Below are 10,500 nucleotides of genomic sequence, written 5' to 3'. Positions count from 1 at the left end.
GGAGGGATATGGACCAAACATGCGTAGGTGGAACAAGTGTAGCTGGGACATGTTTGGTCCACACAAAATGCTGGAGTAACTCAGTGGGACATGCAGCATCTCTGGAGTGAAGGAGTGGGTGATGTTTCAGGTCGGGACCCCTCTTCAGACCCTCTCTCCAGAGCTGCCTGTCCTGCTGAGTTACTCCAACATTTTGTGGCTACCTTTGATTTAAACCAACATCTGCAGTTCTTTCCTACATGTTTAGTCCACATCTCTCCAAACCAGTCCTATCCATGTCTAACTGTTTCTTAAATGTTGGGATAATCCCTGCCTCAACTACCTCCTCTGGCAGTTTATCCATACACCCACCACCCTTTGTGTGAAAAAGTTACCCCTCAGGTTCCTATTGTATATTTTCCCCTTCACCTTAAACCTGCTGTATGTCCTCTGGTCCACGAATCACCTACTCTGGGCAAAAGACTACCTGATCTATTCCTCTCATTATTTTATACACCTCTATAAGATCAATTTGGTCGGTTATCAAATTGTAAACCGGCTGAGCTATTATTTGAATATAGTTTGTTTGCATTACAGTTGCCTGTCCTGATGGCTGACTGCCAGATTATCCAACATTTCTGAAATTTCTGTTATTTTTGCTTTTCTCCATGTCTCTCCTTTTCCTGTTGTATTATTCCATCACTGTTGTAATGCCACATAGGGTGGAATTCTTAACCTAAAAACAAGGTAGTTAGGTCAGCATTCCCAGACCACATTAAGAATAGTGAATACCATAAAAATAAATTAACCCCTAGCTATTTAACTATGGTGGATTATTGTTGCTTGCAAAATAAATACTTTATCCTGTCATTGTGCAAAAATAAGTCATATGTGAAGTCCGTTCTTCATTTTCTTTTTTTTTCTGTTGATTTACTAAAGAATTTCTTGAGATCAGAGAGTAACTGCCTGGAATTTTGCTTGCAGCATTGAAAGGATGTGTCTGTATTTCTGGTGCTGTCGTCATCATGAGTATTTTTTTTACCGTGATTAAGTAAGTTTCAGTGAGGCAAGACACACCATGCAATTTACCTCAAATTTTAAAACGATGGAAATAAAAGTTACCAATTGCACATACTTCTTGGTGGTTGATGAAATGTGGTGTTTTCCATGTGGAAATATTGAACAATTCCAGTTACTTCACCAGCTGCAATCTATATTACTAAAAGTCTGATCTTGATCGCTTTTGGCCCACTGTGCTGCGATTTCCGAGAGAACGCTACCACCTACGGCCGTCATTTTTGGCCACCTCACTCAGAGCCCCCCTCCGCCTTCCTGGACCGGAAGATTTTTCCCATCGATGACAAATCAGAGAGATATTAATGTTTTTCAAAAATTCACCATTCTCTTTGCTGCCCCTGCTGGAGGGAGGGGGAGGGACCTATAAAACCAGGAAGTGGTGTGCCTCACTCAGTCTCTGCAAGATGGATGAAGCCAAAGGGTCATGTCTCTCTGAGCTCTGAATAACACTGAACACATGTTTACTCAACTGGGTGTCCCCTTAATGTGGTTTGAAAATGAAACTATGGTTTGTTTGAAGTAAAAAGGCACTGCCTGCAAATGGTTGTTTGGGTGCTTTGGCGAAGTTAAAAGGCACTACTTACTGAAAATGGTGGCTTGGGTGCTTTGGCATGAAGTTGAAAGGCACTACTTACTGCAAATGGTGGCTTGGGTGCTTTGCCTTGAAGTTGAAATGCACTACTTACTGCAAATGGTGGCTTGGGTGCTTTGGCTTGAAGTTAAAAGACACTGCTGCAAATGTACTTACTTCCTGTTTGCACTTTATATTGATTTTAGATAAAATGCTACCACATACGGCTGTGATTTTTGACCATCTTACAGTCCCCCTCTGCTCAGCAGGTGCAGCAAATTCTTCCCATCAATGAAAAATAAAAGTGTTATTAGTGTTTAAAAAATGTTGAGAATCTCTATCCTGTCAATCAAGCCATGAAGGCCACACTTTTTCTGGTAGGAGGGGGAGGGGTTATAAAACCCGGAAGTGTGCGTGTGGCTCAGTCTCTGCATGATGGGGATGGGAGAGGTCACGACTTTGTCTGAGCTGTGAATCAACTGAACACACTGAATGTCTACTGAACTGGAGTTTGGTGTTTTGTGTGGTTTTATGGTGGTTTCACCCTGCATGAAATGGTATGAAGCTGCATTTGTATTGGGTGGCCTTGCACCCTGCTTGAAATGGAATGAAACTGCACTTGAATTTGGTGGCCTTACACCCTGCTTGAAGTGGTAGGAAACTGCACTTGAATTTGGTGGCCTTGCACCCTGCTTGAAATGGAATGAAACTGCACTTGAATTTGGTGGCCTTACACCCTGCTTGAAGTGGTAAGAAACTGCATTTGAATTTGGTGGCCTTGCACCCTGCTTGAAATGGGATTTCAAGGAATAGCTGTGTCAACTGCCAGCCACCAGCCGTGAGTGAGCTGCCAACAGATCAGGCTTGAGGGACTGAGCTGCCACCCCAAGAACCCATACCAGCGGTCCAGAAAGCCCCACCCCCCACTGGCCACCAATATTGGAATTGGTGGAGAGGTAGAATATTGCGTCGGGAGACCAGCCCTCCCGTGTGAACATGGGACCCAATGGGTCCCACTTAGTCTAGTAATAATTAAAAACATCCCTTAAATGGTCCTTGAATGTAAATTGCATGTGCATTACCATCTAACTGATAGGGACGTTATCAGAAAAGGTTGTATTGAAGATGATAATTTTTGTTAAATACTAATCTGCTAAAAGATTGCAAAATCAGATCAGGACTTTAAGGTTCCTCCGTGGAGTTATAAAAACAAACACCGGTACAGAAGGAAGCTATTTCCCCATCATATTCATGCCATATGAGATATAAACACAAATTCACATCATACAGCGTTGATCATCTTATCATTGTGCCCAACAACTTTATTATGAAGCAAAACACAAAGTGCAGGTGTAACTCAGCGAATCAGGCAACATCTATGCAAAGAATGGATAATCAACATTTCGGGAGGGGACCCTTCTTCAGACTCAATCTGAAGAAGTGTTCCGGCTCGAAACATCTCTTATCCATTCCCTCCACAGATGCTGCCTGCATGTGCGGCTGGAATCCTAAGAAAATGTCAGTAATATATCTGAAACAGAGATACATGGATGTGATCGTTAAGAAAGCAAATGGGAGTTTCTAACTAATGTCCGAAGTATAGAATTTAACAATGGGAAATCATGTAAAATTATACAAAACGCTGGATCGAGACTAGATAGAGTATTGCTTTCTGGATCCCACATTACCAGTGGAGTGTGATCACATCCAAGAGGAAACTAGGGATTTACAGGATGGTGTTAAAGCTAAAGATTTCTGATTATACAAATTTAAGTGAGGTAGAAATAAAGTTAAAGGAAAGCCAGACAGAAAAGAAAAAATGTATTACCTTTGGCAAAGCATTCAGGAATAAAAGGCATAGATTTACACAACACAATACACAATACAATTTATTTGTCACTTGAACCTCATAGAGGCTCAAATGAAATGTTGTTTCTACAGTCATACACACAAGAAAAAAAGACCCAAGACACAACACAATTTACACAGACATCCATCACAGCGCATCTCCTCCTCGCTGTGATGGAAGGCAAAAAAACATATCTCTCCCCTGCACTCCCCATTCCCCTCCCGATGTCAGAGTCAAAGCCCCCGGCGGGCAATGGCAATTGTCCCGCGGCCATTAACGCCGCGCCGGGTGATGTAAGGCCGCGCTCTGGGTCTTGTTGTTGGAGCCCCTGGCGGGTGCTAGCAAAGTCCCACAGCCGTTGAAGCTGCACCGGGCGATGTAAGGCCCCACTCCAGGTACTCCTCGACCCCGCGACTCGGGTGGGAGAAGTCGCTGTTGCAGAAGCCCCGAAAAGCGGCCTCCCTGCAGAGACCCACGGGCTCCCGGTGTCACTGTCCACTGGACCTGCGGTAAGCCTCCGAATCCCCGGGGTCGGGGTCGCAGCAGCTTCGCGCCACCACTGCTCCGGAGCTGCCCACGTCAACGGACCCAACACCGACAGGGAAAAGTTTATTTAAAAGTTCCTCCCCACGTGTCGCCCAAGCAGCGCCCCCACCACTGCTCCGCTCCTGCTTCGAATTCGGCCAGCTCTACGATGGTGAGTAAAGTCCGCAGCTCTGCGACTGGAGCCCTAGGTCGTTCCTGCCGGAGGCCGCTCCACGTTGCAGCCCCAATGACAACGGAGACCCGACAGGGAAAATGTCGGGTTCTCCATGCAGGGGAAAGATTTTAAAAGTAAATAATTTGTGGGAGCAGCATTAAGCCATCAAGTCTACCCTGCCATTCAATCATGGCTGATCAATCTTTCCTTCTCAAACTCATTCTCCTGCCTTCTCTCCGTAACCACTGACAACCTTTCTAATCAAGAATCTGACAATCTTCATCTTTAAAATATCCATTGGCTTGACCTCCGCAGTCTTCTGTGGCAATGAATTCGACAGATTCACCACCCTCTGACTAAATAAATCCCTTCTTATCTCCTTTCTAAAGATACCTCCTTTTATTCTGAGGCTCTGGTCTCTGGTCCTAGACTCTACCTCTAGTGGAAACATTCTCTCCTCATCCACTCTATCCATGCCTTTCACTATGCAGTAAGTTTCAATTAGCTCCCCCCCATCCTTCTAATCTCCAGCGAGTACAGGCCCAGTGTTGTCAAACGCTCATCATATGTTATGTTATCAGAAAAACAAAAGAGATAATTTTAATCTTTGAACACTCATGGATTTGGTCATGTTGTAAATGGGAAGGTTAAATTCTGAAACCATTTTTTTGTATTCACTATTTTGTACTTAGGCCATGTTGACAATCCCTAATTGCCTTTGAGAACGGTGATGAGAAGTCATGTTGAAACACTGCAGTCCTTCTGGTGAAGGTACTCCCACAATAATGTTGAGCAGGGAATTCAAGGATTTTGACCAAATGATGGGGTGGGAGAATGCAACCTTCACGTGGTCCGCCCTGTTTTGACAAATGCAATCAACCCAGTATGCACAATCAAATAAGATCAAATAGGACAAGTTGTCCTGCAACTTAGGCTGTGCCATACGCAAGAAGAAGAAGAAGACCCAATTATTATGAACAGCTGGGGATACATTTCCAAGTCAGGATGGTGGTTGTCTTGGAGAGAATCTACGTGGAGGTGTGCCCAGGACCTGGAGCTTTGTTCTTGATGGTGCAGATTGCTGGTTTGGGAAGTCCAGTCGCAGTCTGCTCATGTATCTGCAATGAATTTTGTGGATGGTACAGAAAGCAGCACCTGTGGGTGGAATCAATGTTTCAGGTAATGACAGTACCAATTAACTGGGTTAGTTTGTTGCGATAGTATTGTGCTTCTTGAGCGTTGTTGGTGCTGCACACATCTAGGGAAGGTGAAAGGATTCTCTGACACTGCAGACTGCTTCATTTTAGATGGTGGAAAACCCTTTGGTTATGAATCATTTAACATGATAAATCTGATCTCTGACCTTCTTTTATAGTCACAATTAACGTGGCGGCACCATGTTGCGTGTTTAGTTATTATGACTGCCAGCATATTGATGGCTGGTCTCAGGGTTGTGATAATATATTGAGAGTCAAGAGATGATAGTTGACATTTTATGGCATGGATATTACCTGTGAAATTAAAATAAAGCCCACAATGTGCTGGGCCGCATGTGGCAGTGTCTCAGGAGGACACGGATAGGTGACATTTTGGGTCAGGACCCTTCCTTAGATATTTCAGGACATGCCTGAATGTTGTCTAGGGCTTGCGGAATCCAATCAATGGTTGCTTCATTTGCTGAGGAGTTGTGAACATTGTACAATCACCAGTAAACATTCTCACTTCTGACATTATGATGGAAAACTGGTTGTTGATGAAGCAACTGAAGGTGCCCTTCCCTGAGGAACTCCAGCTGTGATGTCCTGAAGCTAGGATAATCAATCTCCAACAATTTAAATCATCTTTCTTTGTGTGATTTATGTTTCCAACTCTTAGACTGTTTCCTCTTTGCTGCCATTGGCTTCAAATGTACCCGAGCTCTTTGATGTCACTCTTGGATTAAATGCTGCTTTGATGTTAAAAGCTGCTACTCTGACCTCAGGTGAAGATGCATCAAACATTTCCAGTTTTAAGAGTTGACCAAGGAGCAGGTGACAAATCCATTCTCAGAGCGTGAGGTTTTGTCCTTTTATTCTAACAATGAATCTCTTTTAACCACACTTGGCTCGGTCCCCATGGTTCAGGAAGCAGTCCAAAGCAAGATTGGCTGAATCCCAGTGTAAAGTCTCTTTGGTGTACTGACTGTGGGTCAGGAGGAAGAAAAGAGTTTCCTCCAGATTTGCCACACCCACGTTTCCCATCAGAAGCATTTCATTCACCTGGCTTCATTAAGCGTTCATACAGGATAGTTTTGCAGGCAGAATATTATTTTTCTTGTTATTTGTGTAATTTATTTTATACAATATGTATTTTTTGCTTTCTATTTTTCATTTTATTTAGTACTGTTTATAACTATTTTTATTAGTTGATTATTAATATTATTTAGTTTCAATTATTATTTATATTTTAGTTTTAGGTTTTTTTTTCATTAATCCATTTAGTTCATTTTCTTTTTTTGCCTGAGGCATTTTATGTAAAGTCTCTACTCAGGACAACCCACGTTTTTCATTCACCTGGCTTCATTAAGCGTTCATACAGGATTGTTTTGCAGGCAGAATATTATTTTTCTTGTTATTTGTGTAATTTATTTTATACAATATGTATTTTTTGCTTTCTATTTTTCATTTTATTTAGTACTGTTTATAACTATTTTTATTATTTGATTATTAATATTATTTAGTTTCAATTATTATTTATATTTTAGTATTTTTATTTTTTCATTTGTTTTTTCATTAATTTTATTTCAATGTTCCTTTGAAGGGATGCCTGAGGCAAGAAGATGCCTGTCAGGACAAATTTAATGGAATCATGAATTGGCTGGTGATTTGTCATTTTTGGCTGTTGGTCACTTTCAGGAATTTTGTTTTGTATTTGTTATCACTCTGGAAATTCCACTTGGTCTAAACAGAGAAAGAATGTTCTCATCGTGAATGTTAGTCAACTGACCTACAGATGGTTCAACTATGGGGTAATCTCCTAGGCTGGCTTCAGGCTGCAGTACACCAGAGAATAGCAAGGACACAGAAACAGATGTCAAGGCAGCCTGCAAAAGTGGGAACAGCTGTCAGTGGGGGGAAGGAGGGGAGGGCATTGTGCAGGACCCACAGTGGATAGTTGTAGAGCACTTCTCCTTTATCAGGACTCAAGTCCTGCCCTGTTTAACTGGATTGACAGTCATTGCCCAATGCCAGATGAAACCTTGCATCAGGGCAACAGCTGCTCTGTCTTAGCTTTCAGAGTCATTACTGGCCTCAGCATTATCACAAACTCCTTTTGGGCTACAACGTCTTCTTAAGATTGAAGGAGATTACTTCCACTCCAGTTTTGTGGTTTCTGTGATGACCAATGTGGTCATTGTGGGATTCACCAATTCTCCTACAGATGGGACAGATTGTGGCCTATTTGAGAGATGTGGCACTTCATTGCAGTTTACACAAGGCCTCTGTGTGATCTTGCTGCAAACACTCAAGATTCTCAGTCAAAGAGGCTGACATTCCACCGACATTTATCACTTTTATAGACTTCTTTGTACAAGGCATTGGTGAGACCATAGATGAAGTATTGTGTAGAAAGGAACTGCAGATGCTAATTTACACTGAAGATAAACACAAAATGCTGGAGTAACTCAGCTGGTCAGGCAGCATTTCTGGAGAAAAGGAATAGGTGAACTCTTCTTCAGACTGAGAGTTAGGGGGAAGGAAACTAAAGGTATGAAAAGGTTCAGAACAAATCAGAGCTGGCACCAACGACCAAGGAAAGTCCTGCCTGCTACACTTCCGCATCCTTATATCACTTCGTTATCACCTCTTCCACAGCCAATAATGAACCATTGTGGGCTCTACCTTTCCTTGGTCATCGGTGCTGGCACTGACTTGTTCTGAACCTTTTCATACCTCTAGTTTTCCTCCCCTATGATTCTCAGTCTGAAGAAAGATTTTGACCCAAAATGTTACCTATTCCTTTTCTTCTGAGATGGTGCCTGACCTGCTGAGTTACTCCAGCATTTTGTGTCTATCTTTGGAGTATTGTGTTCAGCTTTGGACATCCTGCTAAAGTAAACATCTTGCTAAGCTGGAAAGAGTGCATAGAACATTTACGAGGATGTTGCCAGGACTGGAGCGCCTAGGTCAAAGAGGTTGGGCAGGCTAGGACTTTATTCCTTGGAGCACAGGAGAATGAGCTTTCTGTACAAAAGGTTGTTGAACTTCCATGTTCCAAAAATTTGTATGTGCAACACCGTGTCCCCCTTGTGGCTCTTTACCTGGACTGGTAAGATGGAAAAGATGCAGGCTTTATCACCGGCCCCAATATGCGCACACATCTCAGATGAGGAAACAGCATCACTCATAGTTGGCTTCGCATTCTGTTCTGTATGCTCCGGTTTCTTCTCTGTGTTCTTCTGTTCAGTGTGAAGTATTTCAGGGTACTTGTTTGCACACATCACCAGTGATACGAATCTAGTAGTCTTTGGCTATGTGTCCTTTCTTTTCGATCAGTGGACACCGTTCCAATGTGTGCCACTCCTTCTTGATGTATTGACCTTAAGTATACTGATCCTCACATTGGCTTCTGCCAGCTTTGTCTCTCGTTCCAACTGTTCCATCTCTTGTTTGAAATGTTCCTCTAGTGCCTCAAGCTCAAGCTCAAGCTCAAGCTTGGCATTGATTGCTGTCAGTGCTGTCTCTCGTTTCAATTGTGCTTCTTGGGCCTCAAGCTCAAGCTTTTTCTTCAGGATGGCAAACCCACACCAAGCGAGCAGCCTCTTCTGCCTAAGCTGTAGACATACTGGTTCACTGTCTCTTTAAGACGTGTTGACGTAATTACATAATGATGTAATGATGTATTGATGTAATGCCGTATGCTTCCAGACTGGAATTCAAAACAATCTGAGCGGGAATTAAAAACATCAGATAGGGTTGAGATTCTGAAGGTCACTGTTCCGTGTGCGGACGTGGCGCCGACGGATGAGAGGCCGAAGCAAAGAAGTCGAAGCCAAAGAACCGAATGGAAACGAGGCCGCAACGCCAATAAACCGAAAGATTACGAAGGCGAAACGCCTACTAACCGAAAGGATGGGACGCCTAAAAGCCAACGAACCGTTGAGCGGCAGTCGGTCCTTTGGCTTGTAGGCGACGCTGCCTTTCGGGTAGATGGCGTTTCGACAGAGCAGCCATTTGGTAAGTTTGCTTTTAGGCGATGCAGCTTTTCGGTTTGTTGGCTTTTAGACACCCAGCCCTTTCGGTTAGTTTGCATTTAGGCGTCTCATCCTTTCAGTTAGTAGGTGTTTTGTCTACGGACTCTTTCGGTTTATTGGCGTTTCGGCCTCGTTTCCATTCCGTTCTTTGGCTTCGACTTTTTTGCTTCGGCTTCTTGTCTGTTGGTGTCACGTCCGGGTGCCCACTGTTCATGTCTCCACAGTAACAGTCATTTTCAATACAGCTATTTGCAGCTTTCCAATAAAGGTTAATGCAGCTTTTCTAATACAGCCTTCTTGGCCGTTCCTATACAGGTTTACTTATAGCTGTATGTTTACTCACGATCCCCTGCCCGTTGGCGTTTGAAGTTTCCAATCATCGTTCTTCAGATCCCGCAGGAGTCGACCTTGTTGAGTTGACAGTATCAGGCAGATCCTTTGTTCTAGATTTCCAAGCTCCAGTTTCATTCATAGAGGGCAGTTCTTACTTTAACGTAATGGCAATTTCAAGCTTTTCCAATGTCCAACGTTCCTTTGCCGTTACAACACAGGCAGGGAGGAGTGATCACACGCAGAAGATAAAAGAAACTGATCCTCGCGTCATTCTTTCCAGTTTCCAATTGATTCTTTATTGACGTAGTTGTGTGGCCAAAGAAGTGAACATACCAGATCCTCTTTATTCATATGCAAATTGTAACTTTCCGTTCCGTTCAGCTCCAGTCTGATCTAGCCACTCCCTGTGACCAAACTATATATAACGTTCATCTACGTATCAAAAGCCTACCAACAAGCATCCAAAATAATACTACTATAAATATCTAGACAAAATAATAAAATATGCAAACAGTAACTAGCCCAAGCATGAATGGCTCCTACACAGACCTTATCAAGGTGATACGATCATGAGAGGAATAGATAGGGAAGATGCACAGAGTCTTTTAGCCAGAATCAGGGAATCAAGAACCAGAGGACATAGGTTTAAGGTGAGAGGGAAAACATTTATGAGAAACCTGAGGGGCAACTCTTTCACTCAGAGGGTGGTAGATATATGGAACAATCTGCCAGAGGAGGTGGCTGAGGCAGGTACTATA

General features: G+C 43.0%; 1 protein-coding gene across 2 annotated transcripts in view; it reads right to left on the bottom strand.

Moving 5' to 3' along the window:
* The window catches only part of LOC129709442 (sorcin-like), a 199,970-nt gene that overhangs the window by 183,343 nt on the left and 6,127 nt on the right, over positions 1-10,500 (bottom strand). The window lies entirely within an intron of this gene.

This window comes from Leucoraja erinacea, chromosome 2 (genome assembly GCF_028641065.1).
Source record: "Leucoraja erinacea ecotype New England chromosome 2, Leri_hhj_1, whole genome shotgun sequence".
In the NCBI taxonomy this organism is placed as follows: domain Eukaryota; kingdom Metazoa; phylum Chordata; class Chondrichthyes; order Rajiformes; family Rajidae; genus Leucoraja; species Leucoraja erinaceus.
Note: the sequence above shows the minus strand (reverse complement) of the source record. Positions and strands in the feature narration are given on the sequence as shown.